We start from the raw sequence: 25667 nt of genomic DNA on the forward strand, positions 1-25667 counted from the left end.
CATGAGAATTACCTAGGGATCTTTAACACCCATGTTTTCACACCTGATACCTAGTCTGGTTTTATTTGGCCTATGCTGGAACAAGCTGTGGAGAGGTTTTAAATGCTGCTCCAGTGAATGTAATGTGCTATCAGTTCTGAGAGCCAATGATTAAGTAGGTGTTAACATCTGAGATGGAGGTGATGGAATGAGGATTGCTATTAATCATTTTCAGGCAACTCACGATCCTCACTTTCAGCTTTAGTTTGCTTCTGTAAAGATTCCATTTAGTTGCTTTATAGTAATATTTTTAAAAAAATTTGCTACTCCTTTCAGAGGAAGTATATTAACTCCACTTTGCAGTTGTGGAAACCCAGGCTCTAAGAGCTAAACTAACAAACTCAAAGGCACTCAACTTTAAGTGGTGAAAGAGTAACAGAAACAAGATCTGATCCCCATACCTGTGCTCTTCCTCAGGAGGCAAGTTGGCACCCGGAGTTTGCCCCTATTAATTACTCTGAATGGCCAGAGTATTTTTTATCTAGAGTGGCTTTGTAAGTGTCTTGCCTTGACTCTTCTAAAATCATTTTTATATTTTTAAAAACTCCTACAAATTCTAATGCATATGAAAAACTCCAATGCCTAGGATTTAAAAGGAACTTAAATGTTTGGTTTATGTCTTCAAAATATTGAACATTTTCATGTGTTTGGGATGATTTAATTTATAGTTAACTGATAGCCTTTTTTGTCATATGGCAAGCTGCTTATTTTTGCTATTAGATGGCTATTAAATTTATAGTGCACTTTTAAAAGTAGGAATATTCAATTACCAAATAAGACAAATGAAGTTAAGGTAATGTTAGACTTTTAGTCCAAAGTCTAATTTCCTCTCAGTGTGTTAGAGGATATTCAATAACGTTATGATCTTATTACAATATTGAAATGCCAGGTGTATTTATAAAGGCCACGCTTATGTTATTAAGACAGCTGCTTTCATTAATTAATTAGTGAAAACTTGCAAGCCCTTACTTTATGTAAAACACATTTTTTAATCACTAGGAGATTGGTTCCTGATGTTAAGAGCTTTACCAAAGAAATTATGTAGGAAAAGAACATGATGTTAGCATAGAAATTGTACTTTCATGTTAGCTTTAAAACATTGTTTATGCTTCATGCTTAATATACAGTAGTTTGTCTCTGATCAGCAAATTAAGGCCCAGCAAAGTAAGTCCAGAAGGCTGAAATGGGCCCTTCACCTATTTTTTTTTTTTTTTTTTTTTTTTTTTTTTGAGATTTTTAAGACTCTACTAAGCAGGGAGCCTGATGTGGGGCTCTATTCCAGAACTCTGGGATCATGACCTGAGCTGAAGGCAGTCACTTAATCAACTGAGCCACCCAGGCACCCCACCTATTTGATTTTAACCCTAATTTTGTTGTCGTTGATGGTAAAATGCATATAACAAGATTTATTTTAAACATTATAAAATGTACAGTTCAGTGGTTCATTCATATTGTTGTACATCCAGCAACACCATCCGTTTCCAGAACTCTCTTCATCTTACAGAACTGAAACTTCATACCCATTGAACATAGCTCCCACTCCTCTCTGTCATGTCATCTGGTGGCCACCATTCCCTGTGATTTTGACCGCTCTAAGTAGCTTGTCTAAGTGGAAGCAAAAAGTATATATATTTTTGTGACTGGCCTATTTCACTTAGTATAATGATTTCAGAGTTCATCCATATTGTATCATATATCAACATTTCCTTTTTTAGGGCTGAATAATAGCCTACATGTTGCTTAGCCATTTCTCTGTGGATGGACACTGGGTTGCTTCCTTATTTTAGCTATTGTGAATATTGCTGCTAGGAACATAGTATACAAATATCTATTTTAAAAATTTTTATTTATTTATTTTTTTCATAATTTTATTTTTTATAAACATATAATGTATTATTAGCCCCAGGGGTACAGGTCTGTGTATCGCCAGGTTTACATACTTCACAGCACTCACCATAGTACAAATATCTTTTTAAGAGCCTGTTTTCAATTCTTTTGAAGTAGAATTGCTGGATCAAATGGTAATTCTATTTTTAATTTTTTGAGGGCGATCGTAGTCTTTCCCATATTGGTGATGCTATTCCCAACAACTGTGGGCAAGAGTCCTTGTTGGTTTCTGTTTCTTTTCTTTTCTTTTCTTTCTTTCTTTTTAATAGTAGCCATTCTAATGAGTGTGAGGTGGCATCTCATCGTAGTTTTGATTTGCATTTTCCTAATGACTACTGATGCTGAGTGTCATTTCATGTTCTTATTGTTTATTTGCATATCTTCTTTTGAGAAATGTCTATGTAAGTTCTTTGCCTATTTTTAGTTGGGTTTGCTTTTTTGGTTGTTGAATGTTAGGAGTTTTGTACATATTCTGGATATTAATCTCTTATCCTCTGTTTCTGTAGAGTTTTATTGGCACACAGCAATACCCACTCATTTACATATTATGTGACTGCTTTCCAGTCGTAGCAGAATGATCCAGACAGAGATCATATGGCCTGCAAAGCTAAAGATATTTACCTTGTAGTCTTAGTAAAGTTTGCAGACCCTCTTGGCCTAACTTATGAAATTGATAAATGAAGTAGTGATTATTCAAATTTATTTACTGGCAGGAGGACTTTTTTTTTTTTTTTTTTTTAAGATTTTATTTATTTGACAGAGAGAGAGAGAGAGATAGACAGCACAAGCAGGGGGGAGAGGGTGAGGGAACAGCATGCTCCCTGCTGAGGAGAGAGCCCAATGTAGGACTCGACACAGGGTCACAACTCAGCCAGAGGCAGACACTTAACAACCGAGCCACTCAGGTGCCCCTGGCAGGAGGACTTCTAAGTATTAAACTTAAATTGGAAGAAAATGATTAATGTTCTGTTTGCATGTAACAAAATATATCTTACAGTAAGAAATTTTGCAGAATGGTGATTAGTGATTGATTTTTTTTTAAAGTGAAGACAGGCATGGTCCTTTGGCAAGCACTATAGAATTTTAACATATGATATTGGAATATATTTTAAAGAGAAGTCCTAAACTTCTCTTTCATGTGCTGAAGACACTTTCATGAAAAATGACTAATACATAGTTAGATGTTTAGGAGCAAAGTTGAAGGAGTTGCTTTCTAGGTCTTTGAGTCCATACCTACATTATGAGTTAAGTCAAACTGCCTTTATAATTTCCAGCAAGTGTTTTTGTTGTTGTTAAAGATATTTCATATCTGTAAGTTTTCAGTGTTCTAACATTAGTATGATAGTTGTTGGAAGGCTCTTTTTTTTTTTTTTAAGACTGCTTTCCTAAATTTTTCCCCCATCTGTTACAGTAAAAATAAACTAAAAGTATGGGAGAAAGAAGTTTCCCAGGACTATTTATAAAGGGCCAAATGTCTTCAGTTTTGCATATAAACTTCATATCTGAGGAATGAATCCCTTGGAAAGCTTCTCAAAGACTGACTAGTCTTTAGAGAAATGTTAGAGTGAGCTTGGGGTAATGTATTATTATTTTCATATAGCTTAGGTTCACAGTGTTCATAAATGTAAATAAGTTAAAACTATTTAAATGGGTTTAGACTTAAGAAAAAAGCTGAAGAGTGAAAATGTGGAGTAATTTGACAGAGTAAGTACTTTAATTGGGATGGTCATGTCAGTATTAAGTCAGCAAAGAATGCCATGGCAGCTCCTAGACAGCTAAAAACTTGGTACTATCTGTAAGTTTTAATACATTTTACATCATGATAAATCCTTACTAAGGTCAGAATTTCCAGGTTTCATTGGCAATAAATTAAGGTATTTGGGTTTCGAATATGTGTTGTGCCCTGTGTTGGGCAATATCCTGATTACATTTGGGTTTTTCATGCTATCTAGCTGAGGGAAATTGCTCAGAAACAAGCCTTCAGAAATTTGGTGGGAAGAGAACACATGTACTACCGAATCAGGTCGGTTTCTTAACTGCCTACTCTTCAGAGAAAAAACAGAGCCCCCTTAAGGCTTTCAGGATTGTGGTTATGAGGCCGAGAGAATGGAGGTGCTAGAGAAATGGGGGGGGGGACTGCCTCAGAATCCCTCATTTTAATTCTCCCTAGTTACTCTCGTTCTCGCCCTATTAGAAACACTTTGCCCACTGAAATGAGAGCTTCAGAGATAATGCACACAATTAGAAAGTACCGTAGTCTTCCTCCCCCACCCCTTTATGGGGGAGGGGGTGGGCATGTGCCATATGTGCCAGCCTGCAGTGGATGCCTGAAACTGGGGATAGTACTGAACCTTCTATACATACCATTTTCCCCCATGCATACACACCTGTGATAAAGTTTCATTTATAAGGTAGGCACAGTAAGAGATTAACCACATAACTGATCATAAAACAGAATAGCCATAACAATTTAAAGTTACATGTAGAGGTCACTTTGGGGCAACAGGTTGGAGCAATGGAATGTACAGAGGGTCCACAGAGACCTCTTGGATAAATACAGGCCCATCAGGTGACACCCCCTGCCCCCCCAATGTCCATAGGCCCTAACTAACCAGTGGGCTACTTATAAACTGGCATAGTTACCCAAAAGGGAAAATTCCATACATCCCCAGACTTCCTCACTTTCCCTCTTTAAAAAGTAGGCCCCGCCCATTGCCTCCTTGCAGTCTCTCCTCTGTGGTCCTGGGGCCAACCCTATTCCATAAAACTTGCTCCCTCCTTTGTTCTGCTTCAGGTGAATTCTTCCACCACCCTCCTGCCACTGGCTTCGCTTGGTCCTCCCCTGACATTTGGGGGTCCCCATCCGATGGAAAAAGACTCCAAATTATATGTAATAAAAGTTATGTGGATGTGGTTGGTCTCTCTCACTCCCGGGTGTGTTCACGCATGCACTCACTATTCCCCGCCCCACCCTCCCCCAGTACAGGACTGTACTCACCCTTCCGGTGATTATGAGACTGATGCGCTACCTACTGCGCTAACGCTAACGAGGCACCTATCCCTTCCGGTGATGACGTGAGATGACAGAGTGCCCTCCTGAGGAAGTGAAGCGAGGTGCTTGATGCAGGCCGTGTGATGCTGGCTGTGTGGCTACACCTGGCCCTATGACGATCCCGATCCCTCGGAAGGGGAATCGTCTGCTGACTGCGGGCAACCCAAACTGCCCAAAGCGAAACCGTGGGAAACGGGGACTACAGCTGTCTGGTTAATAGGAGAGAGGTTTATTTTTTATTTTTTTATTTTTTGTAATTGCCTCAGACTTGCAGAAAATTACTTTGAACGGAATTAAGAGTGAAATGCCATGGGGGGGGGCTGACTTTTGAAAATAACCAAAGTGGTTCAGGGGCAACCCTTTGAAGTGGGGTTGAAAAAGCACCTGAATTATAACAGTTAGGGTCATGATGTGCCCATAATGATTCTGATTTTCTCTTTAGTGTGTAGGCTGACTTTAAACACGGTTGAACACCAGTGACATCAGAATATATTTTTTAAATGGTAGTGTCATTGGGGAAAGTGCATTGTTTTTCAATGTGATTAATTTGGAGGATTAACATGAAAGCATGCATTCCACCGTACTTTTAAAAATTTAATATACCATTTCACTTTGTAGCCTAGGTTACAGTTTCAGCACCTATACCAAGATATACTTATAAGGAAGTAGAGTTAAGATGCTGAAACCTAAATGGGACCTTTATCACCAGGCCTTGAGGGTTTTCATCTCTCTTACATACGTGCACACATGCTATTATTTCTGGAGAAATGGAAGTGAGGAAGTATGAGATGACCCCAAGGGGAGTAGTGGTGACAGGAGCCAGAATTTTAACAGCTGCTACAGTTGTGTATCAGATCTGCTGGAAAAACAGGAAATTGAGTTGCTAAATTGGAACATGGCTACCACCCTACCATTCCCATGTTTAATGGACCTGCTGTAATTTCTAGGCCAAATTAAGTCAACAGTGGTAAAGATAATTATAAGAGCTGCTGAATTAATTATTTCCTTTGTACTAAAGTGGAAGTGTCAGAGAGAGGAGCAACCCTTTGTTTCTTGTTCTTTTGTGCCTGCCAGTCAAGTATCATTGCTTTAATAGAATTAGGAAAGAGACATGGTGAATGTCTTAAAGGACCTCATGATCTTAGGCAGCCCCCGTATTCTTGGATATCCACGACTGGATCTTTTGCTGACAGCAAAACTCCCGAGTTAAGTGCCTGCTAGATTACGGGCATGGATTCTTCCAGTCTTTAACTTTTATTTAAGATATCCATTCCCAGAAAGCAGCTAAATGCTTTAATTTCAAATGAAAATCTTTTTGCTCTCCTTTAGGAGAGCAAAGCTGGAGGTAGCAGAAAAAAGAATTTTAGCATATGAAAATAAACTAATTTTTAAATTTTCTGTTATGATCCCATGCTACCAGCCTTCTGCAGTTTTCTCTTTCTCTGAAAGAGGGCAGGTTTTACCATGATAGTTTTATTATCTGTGAACATTTCCCCCTGCAGGAAAGTTAGATATGACTTCTTTTGAAAGATAAACATGAATGGTCTGAAAGGAGAAATAGACTGATTTTCCCGTCATATATTTTTAAAATATTTTATTTATTTATTTGACAAAGAGAGACACTGAGAGAGAGGGTAAACAAGTGGGGGGGCATGGGGGGGGGAGAGGAAGAAGCAGTCTTCCTGTTGAGCAAAGAACCCAATGCGGGGCTCCATCCCAGGACCTGGGATTGTGACCTGAGTGGAAGGCAGATGCTTAATGACTGAGCTACTCAGGCGCCCCTTCACCTCACATTTTAATTGGGACAAATTTTTATCTAGAACTTTTTCCAACCTGTAATTTACTCCAGTTTACCATATATCATTTTTGAAATGCAACCTTGTCTGAAAGGAGCAATGTCTACCTTATGTCTAATTGTCTGGGATCCTGTGTGTATGTAGAAAGGAACATAGGAAATTCATTCTTAGATGATGCTAAGAAAATTTAGTTCTGAACTTTGTGTTGGTATGCTTGTGAAGCCTAGGAACATGTTTTCAATTAACTTGGTAGCTGTAAGTGGTATAGACTTGAATTTACTAATTGCGTTTTTAGGGTTTTTCTTTCTCTTTTTTCTTTCTTTCTTTCTTTCTTTCTTTCTTTCTTTCTTTCTTTCTTCTTTTGTTTTTATTTGTTTTTTTTAGATTTTGTTTTTTTATTTGACACAACAAAGCAGGGGAAGCCACAGCGGGAGAGGGAGAAGCAGGCTCCCTGCTGATCAGGGAGCCCAATGTTGGGCTCCATCCCAGGACCCTGGGACCTTGACCTAAGCCACAGGCAGCTGAGTTAGCCACTCAGGCATCCTTAGAGTTTTTCTAATCATATTCAGGATTTCATATATATGTTGGGGATGCACCACTTTCGATTTTCATGTTTTTGTGAATCATAGGGATTTAGGACACTAAGCAGATTATATAAGTTCAAATTAATGGCAATTCTAAAAGTTATCTGAAGGTGTTCAAGGGATATTTGCTATAATTTTTGGTAAACCAAATCCATTTTTTTTTTATTCTTCCAGATATTAAACACATCATGTTGGTGGTGATGAATATTTGAATATCATGGATTTGGATTAGAAAAATTTAAGAGACAAGGTGTCTGAACCCTACAGATAATTAGAGTGGTTTGAACACAAAAACACTGTTGGTATCAGCATTGGGATACTAAGAAATGATTGTTTGTGCTGAAGGTATACACAGCCTGGGAGGCAGGGGAGCAGTACCGTGATGGCTATTTAATTTCATCTTTTACCGTCTGTTGATCTTCACAGGGAATTTCATATGATTTCCAGTCAAGAAGCAGTTTTTAAAAATTATGGCATTTGGCCATTTTGTTTTAATAGTTAAAAGCTATCCAGAATGCCTTGCTCTCTGAATCAAACTTAGTCAAAACCTCTACTTATTGTGCTGATGAGTCATTCTGGTGTGTGATATGTGTGACTGGTGAGGAACCTCTTTCTTGGGCTGAGTTGTGGATGCTCTTGCACACATTCTCTTAGGAGAATTTCCTCAAAATGAATGAAGCCCTATGTCAGACATACTTGAGGTGTGAGAAAAGAAGAGTTGTGCTTTGCAATTTAGAATGGTGTGGCTTTCTCCCTTAAACTTAACACTGATAATTAAAACCAGTTTTCATTCAAAGAGTAAAAAAAAAAAGACAAAAACAAAAACAAACAAACAAAAAACAACCCCCCAAAACGCAGTTTTCATTGATATATGCATTTTAAGCTCTAAAGTGAGCTCGTCAGGGTGGCTCAGTAGGTTAAGCATCATTGAACCCACATCAGGCTCCCAGCACAGTGGGGAGTCTGCTACTCCCTTTGCCCCTCACCCTGCTCTTGTGTGCTCTCTCTCTCTCAAATAAATAAATAAAATCTTAAAAAAAAATCAGCTATGTCAAAGCAGAAAAAATTTCTCAAGTATTGGGTTTTAAAATAAGATGGGGAAATTTGAAAGAACTAATACCCTGTATATATGCAATCTCATTTTTCATTTTATATTTAAATATATTAAGTGTAACTCAGTTGTATATAGTACTCATTTACTTGAGCCCTTTGTGATCTGCTTATGTTTTTACATTACTGCTTCATGGAAAAAAATTAAAATTTTTGGGTTGTGAAGGGGACTATTTCCTAGTTTTTACCCCCTTCTTTGCTTAGCCAAGTAGATACACTCAGTACTAAATGGAAATGTAGAGATAATTAAGTTTTTATTTGGGGATGAAGAAGGGAACAAGAAAATGGACAATATGTTTGATGAGTGGAAAAATGAAGAATAGAACAGTCTCTGGTGGTGAAAGAAAAGGCAGTAGTTTTGCTAGTTTAAGCAGTTTGAGGCTTGAAGTCTTTAATCTCTTGGGCTCATTTGGTAACTCCGGTTCTGTTAGTTTGTGAAACAGTTCTGTGATCTTAGATTACCAAAGAGCATTTTCTGCCAAAGACCATGTATAACCTCTTCAAAAGTACCATATATGCTTTTGGGGGGAGAGATTCCATGCAAAATATCATTGATAATTATTCTGATGACAGTCATTCTTTACACTGGTGTTTGTAGGTCACAGCACTTACTTATTGTTTTTTTAATAGGCAGTATATCCAAATGGCACAAAATTCAAGAGAAAAATGACCAAGTAGTGAGAGATCTCTGTCTAGTGACTTGGTTCCTGGCATCTAGGTTTTCTAAGGCAATCCGTGTCCCTAGTTCTTTTGAATCCTGGTAGGATACTGTTTACCAGTGATGTCCAATGGAAATATAATGGGAACCACAAATACAGTTTAAAAATTTTTAAACACTACATTAAAAAATTCAGTTTAAATGGTATATTACACGAGACAAAGTTAACATGATTCTGGTTCTATAAAACACACATGTTGTCTTTAACAAAATATTTTGCACTGAGTCAGTTTTGAAATTTAGTTATATAAAATTGAAATTTAAATTCTTAATCACACTAGCCACATATCTAGTGTTTTTAAAGCCTTATATAATTATTGGCTACCATACGGGAGAGGGCATCTCCTTACACTCAGGAGCAAACGAATGCATGTGTGCATATTGTTTTTTATACACCGTACTGCTCTGTACCTTGCTTTTTTTACTTAATCATATAACTTGGTAATTATTCCATTTAACTACATAAATAGCTCTATTTTTTCTCCCTGGTGTGTACTGTGTCTTTGTAGGGATGAAATATGACTTACATAACTAGTCCACTGTTGATGGATTTATTCCTCCTACCACCACTCCTTGCTAGTACGACGTGGTCATTTTAGCATTCTTTACACAGTTTACAGTTTACTCAGCTAATACACTTTCCTGGTATGTTTAATTAAGCTAACTAGATTGTGAAAACCTAGAAGGCAGAGGCCATGTTCTTGGCTTCTTTTGTGTATACTGCTGGTTTTTAATTTAATTTCCTACATGTACCTAGACACCTAATGATGAATTATCGGATAGGTATTATTTAAATTTGTGTGAACCTGAGCAAGAGGTCAGTGTTGGGGATGAAGACCAGTGGATTACTTGTTCACTAGAGAGGTAAAAGCTTAGTTACAGAAAGCGTCAAACTGAGTATTTAACGTTAGTTTTTGCAGCTGTTAGTCAAAATGAATTGTTAAACCACCATCAAATGCTACACAATTTAAAGAGCTTTTGTAAACCTCTTAGGATTCTATTACAAAATTCCATTGTTAGTCTGATAGTATCTTTTAGCATTATGCCCTGCAGTGGTGTTTATAAGAGAAATATACATTCCATTAGCAGTATAAGTGAAAATTCTGAGTAATGTTTCCATCTCAAACTTAGACAAAACTAAGCATTTTGCCATCATGGGGAAGATTGTTTAACAGGACATAAGTACTCAATGTTTATTTACAGCCTAAATATCCCTATTTAAATAATGATAGAGTAACATTTGATTTATAGAATATAGGTTTTGAGAATGAAGCAATTAGTCATTAATTACATGATTAATCAGTGCATAAGAATTCCACTAATTTGTGTCAAGATTCTAAAATCTTGACAATCGAAAGTCTAGAGTGTCAAGAGCCTTGTTATTTTGATTCACTTATTTTACTGGTGTAAGCAATTAGACTTTTGATGTGAACAATAGTAGCTAAAGAATAAGAACAAATAATAAAGGGTGTTTCCTGCCAGCTCATGAAAGAAGGGTTTGAGAATTTAAACATATCATGAGTGGAAGAAATTAAATTGTTGAAAAATCAGTATGAGTGCTTTTTCTCCCCAGTGTTTTTGAAAGTTATATTTCAAGATGTGTACAAAACTGCAAATATTACAGTAGAAAACAAGTTTGCTCTTTTTATTTTTCTAAGAACGTTTTTGAAAGCAAGTTGACATTTTACATGGTCTTCAAATGAAGTTCTAAGCCAGAGCTCATCAGAAAAAAAAACCAAACCAAAACCTTGAAAAAGTAAAAGTTTAATGTATGTCCAGATGTACGGCATTGCATAAAGCATTTTAAGTGAGGCTACTTCTCTCCATTTAACTCTGCAGTCTACTTTATAGTTGTCCACTGTGGTGAACCGGTGCGCCTGGCTCTCAGGAGTTTACCAGCATTATTTTTGGTTTCAAATAAAACTGGTCCATCCAGAAGCCAGAATAACACTCTGAAGCCAGAATAACACTGTTGCAGAATGAACTTGGTGATGGAAGGTTTAGAGCCTGATCTCTGTTCTGCTACTTGTTGTCTGGGTACTTTCTTTCCCTCATTGGCTCTCCATTTCCTCTGTGGTGGAAGAAGATAATTACAGAGCATGAAAGTGTGGAATTAACACCAGCACAAATCAGGCTTTCAGTTTTTGCTTGTTAAATTATAAACATTACCTGTTTTTAGGAAACAGCTTCTTGTTGTGCTGACATTGTTACTGTACTAAATGGAAACCAAGGAGTGAGAGAACATGTCTGTTCTCATTTTTCTCTCCCAGGAAATGGAAGATGGGGTTGGTTTTCTTCATCAGTCCCCCACGAAAGTCTCTGTGCCAGGTGCAGGAAAGTTATTCTTGGAACACTGAATACAAAATGGGTACGAATCTTAATGAAAATCACAATTTTTAGAGGAGAAAATTGTTCCCTCTGAGGTTAGGAATATGTTACCAAGGTGATTGCAATTCTGATTGTTTCTTCTCTTTGCCATTGTGGGAATTGCCTCATATTTTAGTATTTTACTTTTCTTCTCTGTAAGATGAGAGTAACTCAAACTGTATTTCTTTGATTTTGTTAGGAACGATATGTAGTGACTGAAATTTTTCTGTTGTAATGTTATATACAAGAACATCATTCAAAAGAGGGAATGGGAATTTGAGATGCTATTCTAAACATAGGCTCTCACATATTGAAGAATTTTTTTTCTTTTAACATAGTGATGACAGTGACTATATCATTTAGGGTGGTAGGCTAATGGGCAACATTTGTTCTAGATTGTATAAAGCTGTAACTCTTCAGGTTCTGGTGGCAGCATATTAGCATGTTATGCTAATATGTTAACTCTGCATGCTCTTGTCTAAAACCCTTTATTAGAACAAATACAATTAAGTAATCTTATTAATGTTTTTCTGGATTTGCTTTTTTTTGGTAATACAAGAGTATTTTTCATATTCTTGCAGGTAAGTTTGGATGTCAAAAAAGACTATTCAGAATTTCTTTTTTTTTTTTAAGATTTTATTTGTTTATTAGACAGAGAGAGAGAGAGAGAGAGAGATCATAAGCAGGCAGAGCAGCAGTCAGAGAGAGAGGGGGAATCAAGCTCCCCACTGAGAGAGAGCCCAATGCAGGGCTCAAGATCATGAGCTGAGCCCGAGGCAGAGGCTCAACCCACTGAGCCACCCAGGCACCCCAAGACTATTCAGAATTTCTTAACATAATTAAGATCTTTTCTTAGTAAGTATACTGAAAAATTTTAGGCAGAATGAATTATACTTATGTATAGATTCTGCACTTGGAAAGTTTCTTGAGCATTAAGGGATTCCCAGTAAATTTTCTTTTAAATAATGTGTTTTATAAGACAGTATGTAAAATAATATGGAACCTTAGTTACTTAAGGGTTTGAACAAATATTTTAAAAATCAGATTTCCACTAATTAAAAGGATCAGGATTATAGTAGTTTAGGAACAATGGGCAGTGGCTTATAGGACTGGTTATACAAGCATGAGCACTTACTGAATACTGACTGTTCACCAGGTACTATGTCAAGTGCATGACAGGTGCTAGTGCATTTAATAGTCATTAATCACTCTGTAAAGTAGATGTAGTTGTTGTCCAGATTGTGTAGAAAAGGAACTGAGGCTTCCAGTGTAATTTGTCCAGGGTCACACAGCCAGGCAGTGGCAGATCTGAGTGGAATCCAAATGTCATTTAAAATCCATTTGGTTAGACCACTTTGCATCTGTTCTCCTGTTCCCCACCCTTTCCCCCTAGAATGGCCAGTGGTGGCAAAGGCAATAAAATAAATAATAGTAGGAGTGACAGTAAATGGGGACTAAACACTTTTTTGCTGATTTTTTTCTGATTACAAAATTGATATGCTTATTATAGAATATTTAACAGCAATAGGAATATGTAAAGAAAAATCATCATTATCGAGGCTACCTGGAGAGATAACAATTGTTAACATGATTTGAATTTTAGCATTTCCCAAGGTGTTGCTGCTGTCACCTTCTTCTTTTCTTCTTCTTCTTCTTTTTTTTTTTTTTTTTTAAGAGAGGGAGGGCATGATTGCACACAGGGAGGGGCAAAGGGAGAGAGAGAATCTCAAGTAGGTTCCACTTCCATCATCTGGAGCCTGCTGGGAGGCTTGAGGTCATGACCTTAGTTGAAATTATGAATCCAAGGCTTAAACCTACTGTGTCACCCGGGTGCCCTTCCAAGCTGCCTTCTGAATAAGATACAAGTCAACTTGTTTCCTGTAAGAACAGCTTCCATGGTCAAATAATTTTGTGATTGTATGAGTGAAACACAGTCTGTTTTCTTCTTTTAAAGTCTTCTCAGGGATTTTAATAGAATATACAGAATGGACTTCCAACATGAAAACATTGAAAGTAACATTTTCCAAATCTGTTTTTCAGAAGAACAGTGACTTACCTCTTAAAACCAGTGTTCTTTCAGATAAAGTGTAGGTAATGCTATGGATAGAATGCATCCTTCTAGACTTCTCAATGTTTAGATTTTTAACCGTGTGTATTAGTTTCATATTTTTCTTCAGGATTATAAGTTATTTCAGTTATTTGAAACTCATTTAAAAATGCTTTTTTGTGGGGCACGTGGGTGGCTCAGTTGGTGAAGAATCTGACTCTTGGTTTTGTTGTCACTGGGCTTTGTCCTCAGCAGGGAGTCTGCTTGAGATTTCTCTCTCCTCTCCCTGCACCCTTCCCCCAACTCATGCTTGCTAATGTTCTCTCTCTAAAATAAATTCATCTTTTTAAAAATTGCTTTTTGAGGAGTGCCTGGGTACCTCAGAGGGTTAAGCCTCTGCCTTTGGCTCAGGTCATGATCTCAGGGCCCTGGGATCCAAGCCCTACATCAGGCTCTCTGCTCCACGGGGAGCCTGCTCTCCTCTGTCCCCTACCCCAACCCTGCCTGCCCCTCTGCCTACTTGTGATCTCTTTGTCAAATCAATAAATAAAATCTTTTAAAAAATTGCTTTTTGAAATAGTTGTGCAACAAAACTTTTGTTTGCCTGTGTGTGTATTTACATTTTTTAAAAAAAATTTTACCTGTTAGTGTTAGACATTTGGGTTATTTCCAGTGAAATCATTAACTGTGCATGAGAGGGTGTAAGTTTTAGATTTGGGTGAATATAATCCCCAAACGGAAAGACTATCAATTCTGCAGCAGTGAGGAAACCAGCTGTAGAGTTTTTTATAGTTAGAAACTGAAAGCTTTTCCAAGTTTCGGAGAAATCTGTGTGGAAGGTCCTGTGACTTGCCATCAGGGGAAGACATGCCAAAGAAAGGACATTCTTAGAGGGAGATAGAAATACAGATTTTTTTAGACTTATGATGGGGTTATGTCCCAATAAACCCACCATAAATTGAAAATCTAGGACGTCAAAAATGCATTTAATACAGCTGAGTTATTGAATATCATAGCTTAGTCTAGCTTACCTCAAAGGTGCTCAGAACACTTATATTAGCCTACAGTTGGGCAAAATCATCTAATACAAAGCCAATTTTATAATAAAGCATTGAATATCTCATGTAACATATTTTTTAAAGGTTGTACTTATTTATTTGACAGAGGAGAGCAAGCACAGACAAGGGTCACAGCACAGGGAAAGGGAGAAGCAAGCCTCCCACTTAGCAGGGAGCCTGATGCTGGCTTGATCCCAGGACCCTGAGATCATGACCTGAGCTGAAGGCAGACGCTCAACTGAGGCCCCCTCTCATGTAACATACTGAATTATGTACTGAAAGTGAGCAACACGATGGTTGTTAAGTCTATCAATCGTTTACAGTGGTGATCATGTGGCCATTGGGACCTGTGTCGTCCCTGCCCCACGTCTCTAGAGAGTATCTCTATACCTGCATACTGTTATCGCTTCTTGGGCTTTTGGCTAAGATCAAGTGTAGTCTATACTTGAACCTGTAGCCTGGGAGAAGATCCAAATTCAGAATTCAAAATATGGTTTCTAAGTGTATATTGCTTCTGTACCGTCATAAAATTGAAAAATTGTAAATCAAACCACTGTAAGTCAGGGACCATTTGTAGTCAGTTATTAGAGTAAGCTGGGAGGTTGGGTGTTTGTGTGTGTAATTACCTTTTTGGTTTGGAAGTACTGTACACGTTTTTTCAAATACCGTCTGTGTGGTCCCTGGACTAGGCTTGGTCTTTTGCCAACAGTACTGGGGAAGTTTGGATACAAGGAGAGTTCTGGTTATTAATTTTTGCTGTGGTCAGGGAGGATGAGGGCTGGAAATCTTGGGCTCCACTGAAGGATGAAGAGGCTGAGCTTAGGACGGGTATGGATTTTGAGAGGGGGTGTTTGAATTAGTCATGGAGGATTGGGTTTGAAACTACTAAATAGGTAACTAAGTATAACAAGAGTAAAGCATCATCCAGAAAGTATCAACAGCTCATTAATTTTGTTTTGTTTTCATTCAGCAGATATTTATTGAAAGCTTACTATGTGTCAGGTGCCCACTAGGCTGGGCACTGGCAGCTAATTGTATTGAAAATATTACTATATGGTACATGGAAAATGTATTCATGGAATAAAATCACTTTGTCTGGATTGAAAACATGATTCGATCTTATTAAAAATACACATCTTTGAACAACTTCCAAGGCAGTGTAAACAATACTCTGTTTTAAAATAAGGAAAGTCCAAATCTCTGAAATGCCAATTACTATGCAGTTTCGAGGTTTGTGTTTTTTTTTCCTTTTTCTTTCCCCCCTTGGTTAACATCATGTTTGGTTTTTCAAATGCCTTAATGAACCTTTTCAGAATCTTTATGCAAATATAGAAGTTGTAAATATAATTGCGCCCTTTCTCCACCCCCTCAACATTTTCCCCTAAGATTAATTCTTCTCATTGGACTTTGGGAAGTTGTTAGCACTGACTTTACTTAGCCAGAACCAAGTGTCAAAACTGTCTTTCTCAGCCTGGGATGATTATTGTGAGACTGAAGAATGCTGCCCTCACTAGGGCAGTGGATTGCAAGGTCCAGTGAGATGCCAAAAGGAAAATTCCTAAAGGGAGTATCCAACAACCCAGGAGGCCTGAAGATCATTGCTATGGCAGCGAGAGGTGGTTCTGGCCTATTCCTTTCGTGGCTGGGGCTCCCAGGCCCCTGGCTCAGCAGGCATGGGACAGAGCTGCCAGTTTGATGTCACGGGACCATGGAGCTTGTTCTTGTTCTGACCAGACTCCGGCAGTCACCTTTGTTGCCTTAAGTAGTAAGTTGTCTGTGTGAAGTAACAAATCAGAGGCATTCCGAGAGTGTCTTGGGGTTATAAGCTTGGCATTTCAGGGAGACCTGGTGTTCAATCCTGGCTCACCCACTGAATAGTTAGGAAAATTTGGACAAATTAACTTCTGTATATCTGCTTGCTTGCTCATCCATCCATCCATCCATTCATTCATTCATCTGAAAATGAGTATACCTATCATAGACTTGTGCCTGGGATTAATTGGATGTATTTATATGTAAAACCATGAAATACTGACTAATACAACTCCTTACCTATGATATTAATTTCACAATTAAATGTCTATAGCTCAATTATTAACGTTTTTGAACATCAGCATATGAAAGTTTATAAGTTTGGTTTAAGCTGCCCACTCTCAGTTTTTATTCAGTAAAGTAGTGGTTAATATTTGATTAAGGATCATTGCTTCCCAAATATAAATAATGCTGTTTTGTAACTCATCAGTTCCTAGAATGTGATTCTTTCTAAGCAGACTTTCTGGCCCTTTACAGTCACTAGAAAAGGCTCTACCTGGTAGATGTGGAGATAATGAGCACACAATGTATTTATTGTAAACCTTCATTCCTTTCTCTTCCAGGAAAAAAAAAAAGAAAAAATAACCAACTAAGCCTATCATGGGCAGTGGTTCCTAATGAAAAGACTTTATCTTTGAGCCTACAAGACAGTCCCCTCATGTATAAGAAGACAAGGTTTTTATTTTGTAGCTTCCCTATCTGCAGGTCAGACTCCATTCCTTTTTCAGGAAACTGAAGCAGCAGAATACAGGCCTAGGACCTCCCACTGTTGGTCACATACTTCCCAGATCTGTAAACCATAATCAGCCCCTTTATATTAAAAATGGTATCTAAGATGAGACCGGCTTATGCCTTGTTTGTTGATAATACATGTCTTAAAACAAAGTGAGTCCGTTTGAATACGTTAGCATTTCCTGTCTAAATTCTTGATGAGGTTAGTTCTTTTGACCGCACACATTCTCTTGGTTGTGGAGTGTGAAGTGACATCAGCATGAAGGTGTTCTTTCTCAGGGAGCTTGTTGGTGCCATATTCTTGTCATGCCGGATTCATTTCCACATGGATACGCATTCAATTAAAAATTGTTAATGCCATTTCCAAAGAAACACAGATTATTACTTTGGTCATAAAGAAGTAAACAGCTGCATTTTTCCTATTTAAGGTATTCTAATCAGGTTATCACTGGTCATAAACTATTGAAAATTGGTGAGAACTGTCAAGGTCATAGAGAAGGAATCTGTGATCAAAGAAGAGGGTAGCCCACTGTAATCACATTTTGAACTGGTGTGCATTTTCCAATAAATACAAGCATTCTTACTGAGACTGGCTGCTATTTGAACAGTATGAAGACTTGTCACACATTACCATTTTGTGATTTCAGAGATGCAGACAATTTTAAAGATTTGTCAAGCATCGTTGAGTTCCCAGACATTACTTGTATATTTAATGAAAATAACAGTATCTTGTTCTTTGCACTAGACTGTTCCAAATAGGGAGAGAGTTCATAGTTAAAAAAAAAAAAAAAAATCTAAGGGCAAAACTAGCAGTTCCTACCTACCCCCACCCCTCCATACCTACCTATCTCTGAAATAACTAAACAAAAACCTTTCTAAAAATTCCATTTTTGAAAATGAAGGACACACTTTAAATGAGAGTCAATGAAAACCTGTCCTCAGGATTATACACAATAGAAATATATCAAGTGTCTGAACAATTTGTTTCCTTCTCCACTTAAAATGCACTTTGTGTTTGACATTTTGGCACATTTCCTGACACTGCTGAGCATTCATTGCATTTTTCCAGTTTGATTAAAAAGAATTTCTATGTTGTCAACCTTGATGGTTTCCAGTCTGATATAGGAAAATGATTAGGATTATTTTAAATTTTTATTTTTCTAGATCATTACTGAGTTTGAGAAACTTTTCAAATGTTTACTTTTCATTTGCTTTTCTTTTAAAAATTCACTTCATGCTTTTGTATTTCTATTTTCCTCTTATTTTATAAAAGCTCTTAATATGTATTTTACACTAAGTATGTAAAATCTTTTGTGTCTTGCATTCTAAATATTCCCCAGTTTTATCATTTGTCATGCAGCTTTGTTTATGGAAGCATTTTTAGCGTTCTAGTTTTATATTAGAGACAATTCTATGTGTTTTCCTTTGCTTTGTTTAGAAATGCATGTATGTTAAGTCTTTAAAATATTCTCTTACTTTAGGGGTGCCTGGGTGACTCAGTCAGTTAAGCATCTGCCTTCAGTTTAGGTCATGATCCCAGGGTTCTGGGATCAAGTCCCTCATTGGGTTTCCTGCTCAGCAAGAAGCCTGCTTCTCCCTCTCCTACTTCCCTGCTTTCATGCTCTCTCTCTGTCAAATAAATAAATAAAATCTTAAAGTCTCATCTTAAATTTATGATAGATTAAATATTTGACAGAAACAAACTGAAGTTTATTCTTTTGTGATAAGAGGTAGAGTCTAAATTTTAAAAAAATTTTTCCTCAACATAATCTATTGAACAGTTTGTCTTTTCCCCACTGATTTGAGATGGCATCCTTATGTATTAAACCTATTTTTATTCATGTGCTAGTGAGCATTGCATTCCATTCCATTGATTTTTCTGCTTTTCTATCAAAATGTTTTGCTTGTGGTGTTTCTATAATATGTTTTAATGATCTGGTAGAGTAAGGCATAATGGCCAATGTTCTTTTTAGAAATTCTCCTGGCTGCTGTCTGACATTTGTTTCACATTGAAGTTAGAATTGGAAATGAGAATTGACTACTTGCATTCAGCTTCCACATAAATTTCTAGGGAATTGCTATTGTAACTACCCTTTTTTGAATCTTCTCATTCAAGAACATGTCCCCAGTACTAATTTCTTCCCTGTCTCACCTCTCTCACAGAACACAAGATTTTACTGTTAGGAAGACATCTACTATTAGGAAGGAAGATTTTTCTATTTGAAGCCTATGAAGGCATATCCTATGTCAAGAGCAAATCATCTTGAGGGCTACTGAATTATCCAGATGTCTTCAATAAAGTGATTTACATTGTTATGGTAATATAGTCAGTGGGTCCCTGATCAATATCAATTGAGAACGTGTTAGAAATGCAGATTTTCAGACCCCCCCCCCCCTGACCTGCTTAATCGGAAAGTGGGAGGATGGAGCCCAGCAATCTGTTTTAATATGCCCTCTAAGTAATTCTGATGCATGGGAAAGATTGAGGACCACTGGAGTAGTCACAGAGAACAGCTTTGTAGTCGCATAGTCTGCAATCTCACTTTAGGTCTTTATGCAGGTGTAGTGTTTTTTTTTTTTTTTTTAAGATTTTATTTATTTATTTGTCAGAGACAGAGGGAGAGCAAGTGAGCGAGCACAGGCAGACAGACAGGCAGAGGCAGAGGGAGAAGCAGGCTCCCTGCCCAGCAAGGAGCCTGATGTGGGTGGGACTCGATCCCAGGACCCTGGGATCATGACCTGAGCCGAAGGCAGCCGCTTAACCAACTGAGCCACCCAGGCAGCCCAATCCAGGTATAGTTTTGAGTAAGTGACTTGTATATTTAAGTCTGGATATCCTCAGCTGTAATATGGACTATTGTGAGAATTATCTGTATCATAAACAGAAGGTATAGACCATGAGTAGCTATTGTTATCAGATTGCTTTCTATTGAGGGCTGCAGTAGTGTACAACATGAGTTTTAGGTAATAGGGCTAGTATGTAGGGGAAGAAGGGAAAGCCTGGAAAACAAGGGGTATTGCTGGTTTTGCCGGGTTCTAGATAATGGGTGGATGCCCAGGAGGGCATAAAAATGCCTGCTCTGGGGTGATGAGGATAAACACTCTGTCTTGTTCAAGACTGGCACTTTCTAAGTGGGCAGGCACAGTAGGCCACTGTTACTGAAATCCCTGAATTTCATTTTAGCGATATGTGTGGGATTAAATTATTATAGTCCTGCTGTTACATTGAATAAAATAAAATTCTGACCTCTTTCTCTAGTTTTAAAATCTCTGTCATAGCAAGTTTCTAAGAAATTGGAGGAGGGATAACTAGAATACACAAGTGAAATAAGGATAAATATTTTCATTCAAATGGTAACGATTAATACACAAAAGTAAATACATAGACCCTTATCAGTCACTGGGAAATTGGAAGAATGTTCATTTACTCAACATCAGTAAATTACTTTATTCCAGAGCGTGGGCTAAGTAGAGTCCGTAAAATGCTGAATATAAGTTTTAGCTAAGGCTCTTGAGCTGTATAAACCATTGGGTGGTAGAAATAGTCAAGTGATGTGATAGAGTTTATGGCAAGGCTAGGAATAAAGGCAGACATGGATGTCTGCACGAGCCCCAAAGCTTCTTGGAAGAGGGAACTCTTGAGCTGATTTTGAAGATCTACCACAGATGAGGTATGTAGAAAATGCTGTAAGAACTTACTCGGTGATGAGTTCTGCTTAAAGGCACTAAGGGTTCTTACGGTATAGGTGACTTGAACGATGAATGGACATTACCAAGCCAGAAAAGGAAGATGGATATTGTATATGAAGACATAAACAGACCAGAGTACCCTGAGTGTTAGAGAATGTGGAATAGTCCCGTGTAAGTACAGCATAAGGCTGAGCAGAGATGGGTGAGGCTATAGGTGAAACTGGGCCTGATTGTTCAAGTTCTCCTAAGATTATGGTGGACTGAAAGACTTTTTGTTTAATATTTTGTCTTGTTTTTGGATAAGGTAAAAGTATTATATCTTAGTTGGTGCTAGGTCTTTTTTTTTTTTAAATAATGTTTGCTGTTACACTTACATTAGATAAGGGATTTAGATGAGTTTAGAAAACATTGTGATACAAATTCATGCTCATATAACACAATTTTACTTATTTATTTTAAAGTTTTATTTATTTGTCAGAGAGAGAGAGCGAGAGAGCTCACAAGCAGGGGGAGCGGCAGGCAGAGGGAGAGGGAGAAGCAGGCTCCCCACTGAGTGAGCAACCTGATATGGGACTCCATCCCAGGACCCTGGCATCATGACCTGAGCTGAAGGCCGATGCTTAACTCATTGAGCCATCCAGGCAACCCTATAACACAATTTTAGTTTAGGTCTTATTCAGCCTTTTCTCAGTATTGAAGACTTTCAAGCTATGGGTTCAAAAATTGGTTGAATTAAACAAAGCCTCTTCTACCGGTGTCAGGGCCTGGAGTTATTCTTGTTACCTGAATCTCCACCGTTAAGTGTACTTTCAGCGTCCAGAGACCAGGTCTTCCTCACGGAGCACGTAGAGGTTTTGGGTCACTGGAGCCCTGCCCTAAACTTGAGGCAATTTGGCTGGGTCCTGACTCCCTGGCGAGCTCATTTTTTCCTTATGGAGCCTGGATTTCTGTGGCCTCCGTAACCAGCTGTGAGCCTGCTATGAATTAGACCAGTGTTCCCCCTGCCCTGCCCCCCCAAACATTGACCACATCCCCAGCCTAACTTCTACACATAGCACAAGTGCCTCGAGACCTTGGCTCTTGTGTTTCATTTACCAGGTGGTATCCCTTTATTATAATACGGATGCTCAAACCTGTATTTAGCAGATCTGGGGGAGTTATCTTGACTTGAGGCCGTACATCCTAGTCAGCCCTTTTTATCCCTAAATCCTAACTCTGCATATGATTCACTTTTACCCTGAGTAGAAGAAACATATTTGTATATTATAAGGATTATAGATTGCTTAATCCTGTGTGCTCTTACAATCTAGTGTTCTTTTTAATTTCCATTTCTTGATGTTCTAGTTTCGTCTTGGGCTATTTTGATAGTTCCTTCTTGCTCCTAATTTTTATTTTCTTAAGATTTAATATGCTACAGTATTTTCAAACTATGAGTCAGTTCCTATCAGGCGCCCCTCATTTCTCCATAAAGTTCTTTTTGCCTGTGTAGTAAAGGCCAGACTCTGGAGTAGGCGTGGTTGCCTCATTCTAACTTTCCTTTCTGGCCTCATCTCCCACTGTCTCTCTCCACCTAATTCTTTTCAGACTTGGGAGGTGGACTGTGACTCTTCTGCATACTGGAGCGTTTCAGCCTCCTTGTTTCTGGTTAGAGTTTCTTCAGTGTGGAATTCTACTGGCCCAACTCACTGCCCAAAGGAATCCACACATTTTTCAAGGCCCAATTCCAAATTCCACCTTTTCCTTGAAGCTTTTACAGATCCTCAAGCCAGATTTATTTCCTCTTCCCTTTTGCTTTCATAGTACTTTACCTCTAAGTCTGTCAGAGCAAGTAGTACCTTTCTGTCTTCTATTTGTGTTTTGTTTATAAGCTTGTTTTCCTCACTAAGTTGTAAGATTCTTTTTTCTTTTTTTAAAGATTTTATTTACTTATTTGACAGAAAGAGAGAGAGATCACAAGTAGGCAGACAGGCAGGCAGAGAGAGGGGGAAGCAGACTCCCCACTGAGCAGAGAGCCCAATGTGGGGCTTCATTCCAGGACCCTGAGATCATGACCTGAGCCAAAGGCAGAGGCTTAACCCACTGAGCCACCCAGGCACCCCTAAGTTGTAAGATTCTTAGAGCAAGATACATTCATCTTTTTGTCCATGGTAGCATTTGCTACTTTATTGAGTTCTTTTATCATTTGTTCATGTTATTTTGTCCTGTGTAATGGGTTTTTCGTAATTGTTTTGTCCATATTAGGATTTTGGTGGTCTAAGAAACCTAGTTTAGGCATAGAGGGATTGCAGTGGAGAAAACCACCGTTTCTTTTTCCTCCTCTCCCTCAGGTATATATGTCAGATAGACGAATCTGGAAGAATGCTAGGGGCTGTGTGAAGAGGTATGATTTGGGAAAGAATACTCCCCATGGACATTTAACTAGGGTAATTGTAATGCTTTGTTTCAAAATTGTTTGAAAATCATAATCCTTATCACTAACTCAGCCTCTCTAACACCACCATGGGGTTCATGTTTTATCTCTTTATATAGGCGGAAACTCTGAGGCTCAGGCAGTTTTCTTAACTGAGATTAATCAGGAAATAGAGGTTTTCCTGGGAGGTCTGCCTGATTCCAAAGCCAACATTCTTCATCACTGTATTCTCCTGCTTTACAGGAGCATGGGAAAGTATGCATTTCTGACCCCACCTTCCTGTACAGAGGTCAAATCAAGGTTAGCTTCAAGATCAGCTCATAGTAGAAAAAGTGGTTTCAATGTGTACCTTTCTTCAAATTATCAGCCTGTAGATGCTTAAGATGTCAACAAAGTTTATTAACTTATCAAGTTGAACTATAAATAAGAGAAGTTAAAAATGTAAATATTGACTCCAAAATATTTATGTAATATATAGTCAGCAATGGACAAACACAAAGAATTAATTCATTTAGGTATTTCTTTCTTCACTGTATGACTGAACTGGTAATTAAGAGGCCTATTGAAGAGTGGTGGATTTCCGAGAACAGTGAGAATTTATCCGTTTTTCTAGAGTTGGGAGTGGATTTACTTTCAATTGGAGAAGTTGAGGTATATGAATTGAGGTGTATTTTGTACGCAAGTCTGCCTAGTTTTCCTTTCTGTGATACGTGTAAGTTCTGGATTCCACTGCCTTTATTTCTTTCTGTTTAACCACGTAGGCCTTCCTGTGAAGGATCTTTTGTCTTCTGAAAACTTTTGATTCAAGGCATTGTTGTGGGAAAAAGAAAGATCAGCAAAAGGGATACTGTGTATCATTACTTAGACATTGAGATAAAAATGAATGGAAAATTGTTAGACGATTTATTTCAGTATTTGTTGAGCACTTACTATATTTCAGAGTCTTTTAGGACAGGGGATAAGACAGACCCAATAACTTCTTCAGAGAATGCTCAGTTGATGACCCAGCAGGCGCTAAAGACTCTTTAATTTTACATATGATAGCGAGAGTAATAATATAAAATTTGACCAATATTTATTAAGTTCTTATTTAGATGCTGGGTTTTATGTTAATTATGTTAGAGCATTTTGTCTTTATAAGAGCTCTGTGTAAGAAATAGTACTTTCTTTGTCCTTATCAGATATAAAAAACAAAAACCGAGAGTGAGAGATGAAACAACTTCTCCAAGATTATTCTTGGTATCTTGCTACTGTAATTCATCCATTCAAATACATATGATTTTAGCATGTTCCATGTGGAAGACTTTCTTTAGAGATTAGTTTTCCAGAAAAATTTTAAAATATAACATTCTGCCTGTACTGACTTTGTCATATAGACTCGGGTCTGTATCAAAGATGTGCCATTTTCTTATTGGGTAACCTTTGGCAAGCTAGTTAACCTCTCAGAGCCTCGGTTCCTTTGCCAATAAAATGGGGATTAAAATACATTTTGGATGTGTTGAAAGACACATGGTAGTAGGGCTCTAAAATTTTAGTTTGCATTCATTTTCCTCCTTTTCATAAAATCACTCAAAACAATCATGTGATCCTATAAAAAGTTTAGTGAGTTTTTTAGCTTGACCACAACAGTTTTCTTGTAAACAGCTTGAGGAGTTCCAGCAGACCAATAACGTCAGTTGTAATGTTGGAGAGTACACACTGGACTCGAAGCTGTGTTTAGTTTGCGACTTTATTGTCCATTTCTTATTTTAAGAGGGAGGGAAATGCTTTCATTCAATGAAAGCTCATGACTTGTTATTACTTGTTGGTGCTTGAAAAGACTACCAATCCTGTAGACAGAGAAATAATCAGTACCTTTCATGTGCTATTTGGGAGATGGAAGTCTGTTACAGAATGGGAATAATGCTGTTTCCATTTCTTTAGCTGAACTAGACAACTGTGATTCTAGATAAAAATATTTCCTCACTGATAAGCTTCTTTTTTTTTTTTTTAAAGATTTTATTTATTTATTTGAGAGAGAGAGAGAGAGAGAGAGACAGAGTGAGAGAGCATGAGAGGAGAGGTCAGAGGGAGAAGCAGACTTCCCATTGAGCTGGGAGTCCGGTGTGGGACTTGATCCCAGGACTCCGGGATCATGACCTGAGCTGACCGCAGAGACTTAACCAACTGAGCCACCCAGGGGCCCTCTCACTGATAAGCTTCTTGAATGCCTAATTTGACTTTATAATTTTGTAACGTTTGGTTACCCCGGTGAGGTCTTTTGAAGGTACGTGGTTGTTTATCCAATGGTTGAAGTAAATGAATTACTATGAAATCTTTGTTGTTGATTAAACAAAAATATCATAGAACAGTGTGGATTTTCATT

The 25667-nt window shown here is 37.9% G+C and overlaps 1 protein-coding gene across 21 annotated transcripts in view; it reads left to right on the forward strand.

Annotated features, from left to right (window-relative positions):
- Nucleotides 1–25667, forward strand: part of COBLL1 (cordon-bleu WH2 repeat protein like 1) — a 167502-nt gene that overhangs the window by 2462 nt on the left and 139373 nt on the right. The window lies entirely within an intron of this gene.

Source organism: Mustela nivalis (assembly GCF_964662115.1).
Source record: "Mustela nivalis genome assembly, chromosome: 11".
In the NCBI taxonomy this organism is placed as follows: Eukaryota; Metazoa; Chordata; class Mammalia; order Carnivora; family Mustelidae; genus Mustela; species Mustela nivalis.